Raw genomic sequence first — 11,218 nt, 5'->3', positions numbered from 1 at the left:
TATTTTCTAACAGTGAGACTTATTTATCAATGAATGACAATCTTAGGAAGAGTATATATGATTCCCACCACAGGAAAACCTAAACAATCAAAAGTTTTGTAGCTAATAGGAAGACAAACCAAATCAAATCTAAATCCTCAGTAATTCTGACATATGCAAGTGCTTCTTTACAATCTTAGTACTAGAAAAGTTTTCACTGTAGGATGACTAGCCCATCTTGGTTTACTCATCACAGAAAGTCTCAAGTCCTGGAAAACACCTCAGCACCAGGAACCAAAGTACCGTATATACTCGAGTATAAGCCACCCAAATATCAGCCGAAGTATCTAATTTTACCACAAAAACTGCGTTTAAAATATGCTGAAAATTTGGCTTATACATGATTATATATGCTAACTAGTTGCCCTACTTTGTAGTACTCAGTGTTCACATATAACCTTTCTCTAAAGACCAAAACAAAATAAAAAACCAAACACATTGCCATTGTAACCCGCTACACTACTGATGCTCATTTAGTAGATTAAGTAGATTCTGACTCATAATGGCGCTATGAGGACAGAGTAGTACTGCTGCCATGGATTCCTGAGATTAACTCCTTTTTTTTCTTTTCTCTATTTTCCCCCAAATGGGGTGCACCATTCCTGGAAATACTTCAATACCAGGTCGATGATTGAAGTGGATGGAGCGAGCTACTATTCCATCTCCCTGCTCCAAAATCCAATTTATTGTCCTTGGATAGAGGATGTATCAGATATTAAAGTGATGAGAACAGAGACTACACCTGAGTTTAGCCCAAAGCCCAAGAAGCGATTGACTGTAACTCTTTACGGGAGTAGAAAGCCTCATATTTTCCTCTCCACAGGAAAAATATACATATACATACATCTCCACAAACCTGAGACCAGAAGAAGAGATGTTGCCCAGCTAGGTCTTAGACAGAGTAAGAAAATGTGGAACAACATTCAAAATCATCAAAGAAGCCAGACTTACTAGTAGAATAGAAATCAGATTACACCAAAACATGCACACTGCTACAGGTAAGAGCCCACAACACAGGGAATCCAGGATAGATAAACCCCTCAGGGCCAACAATGAGAATAGAGATACTAGGAGGATTAGGGGAGAAGCAGGTAGAAAGGAGGAACCGATCACAGGGATCAATCTAGCCTCCTCCCAGGAGGACAAATAACTAACAAGTGGGGGAGGCAATGGAGGATGATGTAAGATATGGAAAAAATAATCTATAACTTATCAATGGCTCATGAGGGAGGGAGGGTGGGGAAGGGGACAGAAATGGGGAACTGATATCAGGGGCTCAAGTGGGAAGAGAATGCTTTGAAAATGACGATGGCAGCATATGTGCAAATGTGCTTGACACACTGGATGAATGCATGGATTGTGATAAGAGATGTAAGAGCCCCCAATAAAAAGTAATATTTTTTAAAGTTTTTTTTTAAATACATGGGATCGCTCATGTCTGGCCCTTAGCTACCCTTAAGGTTTGCAAAAGAAGCTTAACCTGTGATAGAATAGCCAACACTTTAAGATAAAGGGTGCAGCATTTACCAAAGTTCAGAGAGTTAATAAATGAAGAAAAGTTGAAAGAGGAAACACAGGGAGACAGTGGAATAAGTGGTGGTGACAGAGGAGGCAAAAGGGTTAGCCGTGTTAATGAAAACTAGAAATGTAACATAATTTAAGATTTAGTCTGTTAAAATTTACCAAATCCAACCCCAAACTCACTGCCATCAAGTTGATGGCGACTCTTAGTGTCTCTACAGGACCAAGTAGAACTGGCCCTGTGAATTTCAGACACTGGAACTCTTTATGGGCGTAGAAAGTCCCACCTTTCCTTTGTTATGAAACACAAAGTATAGCAGTCCCGGCCCTTGCAGTAAAAATCCCTTTCAACTTAATCAGTAAGTTCTGACTCAGGAAGGAGGCAAGCAAGGCCATTTCGATAGATAATCATAAACCTCAGCCAGTCTGACAGCCCTTGCAGTAATGAAGGTATCAACTGATAATCTCTCCAATGAGAATGCCCTCAGGAAATGTATTGTTTTCCTGTGAAATGGGCTTCCTTTTTCAGTTGCTATGGTGCCCCTGATTATTTTCAAAACCTGTCACATATTTTAAGGTATATATCTTGCATTGTTGTCACGGCATCTTTGAAGTCCTTTGGAGGTAGAAAGCCCCAGTGCTTTCTTTTGTCTCATGTTTCAAAATAAACTTGGGTTCTTGAATCAATCTGATCTTTGCCTTTGGCTAAAACAGTAACAGGCATTCCTGAACCTTGAAACTAAATGTGCAAGAATTGTGGATTCTAAGACTGATATCAACCTTCGCCTTTGGACATGTTGTCAGGAGAGACCAGTCCCTGGAGAAGGATATCAAGCCTGGGTATGTAGAGGGGCAGAGAAAAAGAAGAATGCCTTCAACAAGATGGATTGACACAGTGGCTGCAGCACTGGGCTCAAGTGTAGGAACAATTGTGGGATAAGGCAGAATCGGGCAGCATTTCATTCTGGTGTGCATAAGATTGCTATGGGATGGAACTGACTTGAGGGCACCGAGCAACAACAATCCGCTAAAATAAATAAAGTCGGGGTTGATTTTCATAATGAGAGTCAATTCAAGGTTATCCATACAAACATCATTCTGATCTCGCTGTAGTCTGTAACTATCTATGAGGGAAGCATCACTCACTAAGTACTCTTGCCAAAAGATTGAACCTGATTCCTGTTAAACTTTTAATAAAAAACAAACAAGGATAGAGGAAGTAGTCCAATGCAGTCACAAGAGTGAAATTGGACAAATCCTAAATATGGACTATTTTAAGGGACAAGAGATCCATATTCTTCAAGTAAAAGCATGAAAAACAGGGCAGAGCAGGGGCTGCTGTTCTAATTGGACTTGTAGCAATCAAATATAGAAAATGGACCTAGTTTGAACATGACTCCAGCAAGCTACTCACACACACACACACACACACACACACACACACACACACACACACTTTCTTTTCTTGAACAAACAAAAATTTAAATATAGACTGGACATTAAGGTCCTTGAGGTGCTGTGAAGTAGAACTTTATTTCATGGGAGGGGAGGATTGGGAATATGTGAGTTCCATATTCTGTTCACTTCAATTTCCTTGGATGTTTTCCCCCCTGGCCAGAGGTCATTTCCTCCCATGTAGGGGTGTGATGTGTGTCCTATTCAGAACTCTGTTGACTATTCTAGGGTATGCTGGATGTATTTGGGATTTTGTCTCTGTATTCTCTTCTCTGTGTGAACTCCAGCCACCTTGGTCCCTGTAGGCTTTGAGTTCCATCTCTTCCAATCAGGGAGTGTGCCAGGTGCCATCTGGCTTCTGCTGCATGCAGGGTAGCCAGAACGCTAGGCATGTAGCTGGGATGTGCAAAGGACTCGCTGTAGCTGTTTCTCATCCCTCTTGCATCTCAGCACGTTGTTTTCTGATGGGCATTGTCTTGAGACCTGTAGTTTCATATATATTATCTGTTTATCTTTGTTGCTTTCATCAGGCAGGAGGGTGACTCTGGTAACTTTTACTTCATTTTGAAGTCTTTCTAGTGACTGCAGCCATAGAGGGAATGATTGTACTCATTGCACAGATCATGACTCTGAAGCACTGAGAGGAGAAACAGCCAGCAAGCTTCCACCTCTGAGCTCTAGCAGCTGCAGCAGCTCTTCAGGTAGGCTTACTTGGTAGCCAAGTTGGGGCCCGCCCTGCTTGGTGGAGGGCCATTCTTGCACTTCCCACTGGAATCAGGGAGCTGGCACTAGCCTCTACTACATGGAGTTTCCGTCAGCATATTTTCCTCTTATCAACACTAAATAAAATAAACATTTGTCTGACTCGAGGTTTTTGACTTTCATGGATTGCTTCCCATCTGTCCCTTTTTTCCTTCCCTCTGTTCCACTCCCTGTAATTCTCACCTTCTGCTTCTTTCCACACTACACTCCCAACACCACACTCCCAACATAAACACCACACACACAACTGTGTTATTTCTTTTTGTTCTAGAAGCACTTGCCTCTTCTTGTTTGCTTTCTTTTACCCTCTTTTCCCATGCCAAAGCTCTTTCTAGTCTGGCATGGACCACTGGAATTCTACTCACAACTTCATTCTTTGTGACAAGTCACAAACTTCCTGAGCCAAACATTTTCCATGGTTTATTGAGGGTCTGGGACTAGAGACTTGTCCCAGCCAGCATTTCAACTGACCACCAGAGGCCCCAGTATCATGCACTCTCTGGACTGGGAGTCAGAGACCCTGGGCTCTCCTCCTGACTCTACCATTTACTGGCTGTGTGGCCCTGGACAAGTCACTAGACCTTTTTGTTTTCTGTTTCCATAGCTGTAAAGTGGAGGCAGATTCTTGCATTACTGGTGTCTTAGTTATCTGGTGCATCTATAACAGAAACCCAAGTTGGCAATTTTAACAGAGGTTCATGCTCATATGGTTTAGGAAGTCTATATCCACAGTCCCAGTTCTAGGGAAAGGTTTTCTTTCTCTTCTGGCTCACAGTTTAGAAGAAATGTCCTTGACATTCAGCATCTGTAGTCCTTGAGATCTTCATATGGTAGTTACCTAATCGTGTGTCAATTTGAGACTTAAGAGTGAAGAGGTGGAGGTTAGCCTGTCAATCAGGTAACATCTTGATAACCTCATTTGGAGGCGCTAAGGAGATAAACAGCTCACAGTTGGAGGGACACACACTCACTCCCTACAAGACATTCCAGCTGAGAAGACACATGGATCTATGCTAGAGCCCTAGAGCTGAAGGATCCACAGTGGAGACCCCTGCCAGAACTAACATGCTTCCACTGCCACTGGATCCACAAGACTTTCCACCCACTGGCCTGTGATCTACCTGCATTCAGTGTCATTTCATGTGTTGCATGAGTCTGAAGAGGAATTTACAGATAGGCATCGGACATATGGGTTAATATCAGACTTATGGACTTGACCTGGATTGGGCTGGATGTTTTCTCAATATGCAATTGCTCTTGTATATAAAGCTCTTTCTTATACACATATGAGTTTCCTTGGATTTGTTTCCTAGTCTACCCCGACTAATACAGTTACTCCCTGGCTCAAAGAGATGGAACTCAGTGCCTAGGAAGAACAAGGTGTCTGGAGTTCTCAGAAAGAAGAGAGATACGGAGAAAGAATCCCAATTCTTACATGTAACAATGTGGGCATTCAATGAGATCTCCATATGTCAGAGTATCGATTTTTCCCTGGTTCTAAGAGTTTCTCAGTACAGGGACTCCTAGCTCAAAATGTACTCCACTCTCAGTTCTTCTTTCTTTTTCTTTTTTTAAAACATTTTATTAGGGGCTCATACAACTCTTATCACAATCCATATATATACATACATCAATTGTTTAAAGCACAACTGTATATTCTTTTCCCTAATCATTTTCAAAGCATTTGCTCTCCACTTAAGCCTTTTGCATCAGGTCCTCTTTTTTTCCCTCCCTCCCGAATCCCCCCTCCCTCATGAGCCCTAGATAATTTTAGATTATTATTTTGTCATATCTTGCCCTATCCGGCATCTCCCTTCACCCCCTTCTCTGTTGTCCGTCCCCCAGGGAGGAGGTCACATGTAGATCCTTATAATCGGTTCCCCCTTTCCAACCGACTTACCCTCTACTCTCCCAGTATCGCCCCTCACACCCCTGGTCCTCAAGGTATCATCCACCCTGGATTCCCTCAGTTCTTCTTTCATGGTAGTAGAAAAATATACAGACATAGACATGTATGATGCTAAGAATTTTATATAGTACTTAAGCCTGTGTCCATGAATTAGCCTGTGGACAATCTATTCCTTATTCATAGTCTGTTCTTAGTTTGGAAGCTTTGCACAAACCTGTTCACCTTGGGTGATCATACTTGTGTATGAAATATCAGTGAGATAGTTTTCAGCATCTCAGCAACTTTGGACATTTTGTCAGGATAGGCTAGTCCCTGGAGAAGGACATTATGCTTGTCAAAGTGGCGAATCAGAGAAAAAGAAGATCTTTGACAAGATGGATTGACCCAGTGGCTGCACCAACAGGCACAAAGATCAGAACAATTGTGAGTATGGCATAGGGCCAGGCAGTGTTCCATTCTGTAGTAAATAAGGTCACCATCAGTCAATACCAATTCAACAGCATATAACAAAAGCATTAGCACATATGCAAAACCCACATTTCATTATTTTCCTACAATTGAATTCAATTCCTGTTTAAGCTCCATTTCCCCTAAAAGCAGCAATATTGATCGAGTTGAACCCCGGTAAGTTCAGTCATTTCATATATTTTCTTCATGAACTCAGATTACAATTCAGTTAACTCAGGGATTTCCTCTCCCCTTTTCTGAAAACCTAGTTTAAGTTTTTGGTGAGGCTAGGGTGAGAATTTGGGACAGCTTGCAGAAGGTACCTGGTCTTCTGTTCTATTGTCCTGTGATGGAGGTAAACAGTGCTCATGTTCACTCTTGCCCAGGTCACTCAGTTCACTCTATGCATGCTGAAGCCTGACACCACAATTGTATCCACTTTCCTCTTGTATCTCTCAACTGATATGCACGTTACTCAAGGAAGTCCAAAAATACACCTACTACTGTGGCATGTGCTATTCTGGACCAAGTGTGAGGTCAAAGGGCTGAGGTACACAGACAAATGGAAATCCACCAGCTACTATGTTACAAAACCAGTTGACATGAATTTCTATCTACCTACCTACCTATTTACTATTTCCTATCCCCAATAACAAGCATTTTTAATTTATCTATCTAATTACCACTTATTAGGAACAATGTGTCTCATATATAATACTTCACCTACTCTTCAGAACAACCCTGCTAGGAAGATATTATGACCCTTATGTTATAGAAGGAGTGCTGGTGGCAGAGTGGGTTACATATTGGGCTGCAAAACCACCAGCTGCCCCTCAGGAGAAAGATGAGGCATTATATGCCTGTGTGTGTGCCGGGGGAATAGGGCACTGACCCACCCACCCACGGGGAGGGTATGGTTTGTGTCTCCACAGGGAAAAAGGGACCAGACTTAAATCTGGTGTTCTGAGATGCAAATGCAGCATGCCTGCATGGAGAGGGCAGCCAGTGGAGGCATCTGGGAGATGGGCCCTCACACCAGATATGCGGTCAACTGCCCCTTCCCCAAGATGAATTTACTTTAGAGGACCGCACTGAGGCTGAAGCTAGGGGAGAGGGACATGTCCGATCAGAGTACATGGGAGCAAATGAATGGGGAGGAAAGAGAGAGTGGAGCACATCCTGGCCCACCAGGTCTGGAGGATGATATCCCTGCTCCAAACAGCCAATGCACAGAGTGGACCATATGACTGATCTCACTATGAGACACAATGTCCCTCACTGACCTACTGGGGACAACACTGGAGACTCAGTGGCGGGATTAGCCCAGTCTGACTCCACAACACTGAGGCAAAACACTAAAGGCATGCGGCAGAGCAAAGGGGGGACGAGGGCAGGGAGCTCCCGAGGGAGTGCAAAGGATATACTCTGGGACCAGAGTGTGGCACCCCTTCAGACTTGACCACCTCGAGGTCAAAATTCAGACCTTGTTCTATTTATAGGTTTTTCTTTCTTTTTAAAATTTTTCCTTTTTATGTTTTTAAAAATTAATTTATTCTTCTCTGAGTTATTGGTTTTCTTTTTGTTGTCATCATTGTGCTCTTTTTTGTGGCTTTGTCTTGCTATACCTTGTTTTATGGTGCATATTATTATCTCTGCAGATCTATCTAGATAAGATGGACTGGATGAACAGTCTTGAGGAGAAAACCATGGGACCTATGGTTCCAGGAGGACATGGCAGAAGGGGAGGCAGCGAACCGAGATGGTGTTGACCAACTCAGGGAAAGGGAGCAACAAGTGATCCAAAATTAGTGGCAAGGAGATGTGAGAGCCCTAGTAGGAATTCAACAAGGACAAGGTAACCAAGAGAAATTACTGAAACCTAAATGGAGGCTGAGCATGATAGTGGGAGAAGAGGAAAGTAAAAGGAAATAGAGGAAAGAACTCAGAGGCAAAGGGCATTTATAGAGGTCAAAATACAGGCATGTGCATATGCAAATATATTTATAAAGGATGTTGGGGAAATAGATCCACATGCACATATTTATAGGTTTAGTATTAAGGCAACAGATGAACATTGGACCTACACTCAAGTACTTACTCAATGCAAGAACATTTTGTTCTATTAAATTGGCATTCCATAATGCACAGCTTCCTGACAGGATCGCTGAAGACAAATGTGTGCCAAACAAATGTGGTGAAGAAAGCTGAAGATGCCCAGCTATCAAAAGATATAGTGTCTGGGGGTCTTAAAGACTTGAAGATAAACAAGTAGCCATCTAGCCCAGAAGCAACAAAGCCCGCATGGAAGAAATACGCCAGCCTGTGTGACCACAAGGTGTAGAAGGGACAGGTATGAGGCATCAATGAACAAAAAATCATATCATTGTAAATGAGGGTCAGTGCAGAGTGGAGAATGAAAGCCCATGTGTAGGCAACTGGACATCCCCTTATAGAAGGGTCATGGGGAGGAGGTGAGCTAGTCAGGGTGCAGGGTAGTAATGATGAAATGTATAATTTTACTCTAGTTCTTAAATACTTCCTCTCCCCACTATCATGATCCCAATTGTACTGTACAAATCTGGCTAGACCAGAGGATGTCCACTGGTACAGAGAGGAATTGGAAACACAGGGAATCCAGGGCAGATGATCCCTTAAGGACTAGTGATGAGAGTGGTGATCCCAGAAGGGTGGAGGGAAGGTGGGGTAGAAAGATGGGAACCGATTACAAGGATCTACATATAACCTCCTTCCTGGGGGATGGACAACAGAAAAGTGGGTGAAGGGAGACGTCTGACAGTGTAAGTTATGACAAATGAATAATAATTTATAAATTATCAAGTGTTCATGTGGGAGGGGGGAGTGGGAAGGTAGGGGGAAAATTAGTATCTGATATCAAGGGCTCAAGTAGAAAGCACATGTTTTGAGAATGATGATGGAAACAAATGTGGTTGACACAATGGATGTATGTATGGATTGTGATAAGAGTTGTACGAGCCCCCAATAAAATGATTTAAAAAAGAAAAAATCTGCACAAAACCCCCCAAAGAAGAATTACAGCCTTAGAATACCACAGAGACAGTTCTACCCTGTTATATAGTGTTGTTATGAGTTATAATTGACTCAATGGTAGTGAGTGTGCCTTGTTTGTTTCTGCTTTATGTGATAGAATGGAGAACCTGGTAATTCAGTAGCAACACTTTTGCCTTTCAAGTGGGAGACCTGGGCTCAGTTTTCATACAGTGTAACTGATGCACAGTCACCACCTGCCTGCCAGACATTTCTGAGTTGCTGTGAGACAGCAGGTTTCAGTGGACTTTCCAAAATAAGATATCCTAGGAAGGAAGGTCTGATGATCTACTTCCCCAAACGAAACCCCTCCAGCTCACAATGGTTTGATCCTCAGCTCATCATAGATATGGTACAAGATTGGCAGTATTTCTTTCTATTGTGCCATGAGTTGGCAACTCCAAGTTGGCAACATCAATTAACAGTGATTTTTAGGAAACTCGGGCTTAATAGGCTTGGATCTCTTGTCCAAAATCATATATTTAAAAAGATGCAAAACCAGGTCTCCTCAAAGAGTAGGTTCCAGAACTCAAACTTTAATCATGTCCTACCACCACGAATACTCATCCACCCAGACCACCATCACCCCAGATATTACACTCACATATTTATTTAATATCTTGCTTTTTTCATTTAACATATAACTTTGAGCCAACTGTGCTCAAATTAGACTTGGGTCAATGTCCGAGGGAAGAACTAGCTTCCCAGGGATTCACTCACTCACAAGGTGATGGGCAGCATGGTGCACCCACTTTCTCTTGGGATATATGCTTTTCACTGAACATACAGAGCTGGCTCAAGTGTCAAATGATCTTGGATAAAAGCAGAGAGTATCAGAAGAATATTTAATTTTATTTCATTGAATATTCCAAGGCATTGGACTATGTGGATCAAAATAAACTATGGATAAACTTGAGAAGGATGGGAATTCCAGAAGACTTCATTGTAATCATATGGGAATTGTTCATGGATCAAGAGGCAGTTGTGTGGCCACAGCAAGTGAATACTGCATGGTTTAAAACCAGGAGAGGTGTGGGTCAGGATTGTATCTTCTCATTATACTGATTCAATATGTATGACAAGCAAATAATCAGAGAAGCTGGATTTTATTAAGAAGAGTGAAGCATCGGGATTGGAAGAAAGTTTATTAACAATCTGTGATATGAAGATAACAACATCTTGTTTGTTTAGAGTGCAGAGAATTTCAAAGACTTGCAGATGGCAATCAAGGATTGCAGCCTTCAGTATGGGCTGCAGTTCAATGTAAAGAAGACCAAAATCCACACAACTGGACTAAGAACTAACATCATGATCAATGGAAAAAAGCTTGACGTTCTCAAGAATTCTATCTGGTGTGAGTCCACAACCAATAGTAATATAAACAGCAGGCAAGAGATTGAATGATGCATTATTTTCTGATGCACCAGATGTTGAAAAGCAAGAATGTTATTTCGAGGACTGGGGTGTGCCTGACCGAAACCATGTTATTTTCAATAACTTCATGGGCATGTGAGAGTTGAACATCGAATAAAGAAGACTGAAGAGAACTGATGCATTTCAATTATGGAGCTGGTGAAGAATTTCAAAAGTACCATGGACTTCTAAAGGGACAAACAAATCTGTTCTGGAGGAAGTATGGCCAGGGTGCTCCTTAGATGCAAGGATGGTGTGACTTCTTCTCAAGTATTTTGGACATGTTGTTAGTAAGGGCCAATCCTTGAGAAGGCCATCGTGCAGGGTATAGTAGAGAAGCAGCGAAAAAGAGAAAGGCTGTCAACACACTGGATTGGCACGATTGTTGCACCAATAGGCTCAAACCTTAGATCAACTTTGGGGGAGCACAGGTCTGAGCAGGGTTCCACTTTGTGGTGCATTAGCTCACTATGAGTTGGAGCCAACTTGATGGCACCTAACAACAAAAACATTTTCAGGATTTTAAAATGCCCCTACCCCATCAACCTGATCAAATAAGGGCCATGCTTCCCTGATCAACCCCATAGGAGGGTGTCAAAGGTGGTC

At 42.2% G+C, this 11,218-nt stretch overlaps 1 non-coding gene across 1 annotated transcript; it reads right to left on the bottom strand.

Moving 5' to 3' along the window:
- Window positions 1–625: 625 nt before the first annotated feature.
- On the bottom strand, window positions 626–811 carry LOC142423493 (U2 spliceosomal RNA). Its single transcript, XR_012779138.1, has one exon. It is a non-coding gene; the product is annotated as a U2 spliceosomal RNA (small nuclear RNA).
- Between the last annotated feature and the right edge of the window lie 10,407 nt (window positions 812–11,218).

The sequence above is a fragment of the Tenrec ecaudatus genome, chromosome 12 (genome assembly GCF_050624435.1).
Source record: "Tenrec ecaudatus isolate mTenEca1 chromosome 12, mTenEca1.hap1, whole genome shotgun sequence".
NCBI classification, from domain to species: Eukaryota; Metazoa; Chordata; class Mammalia; order Afrosoricida; family Tenrecidae; genus Tenrec; species Tenrec ecaudatus.
Note: the sequence above shows the minus strand (reverse complement) of the source record. Positions and strands in the feature narration are given on the sequence as shown.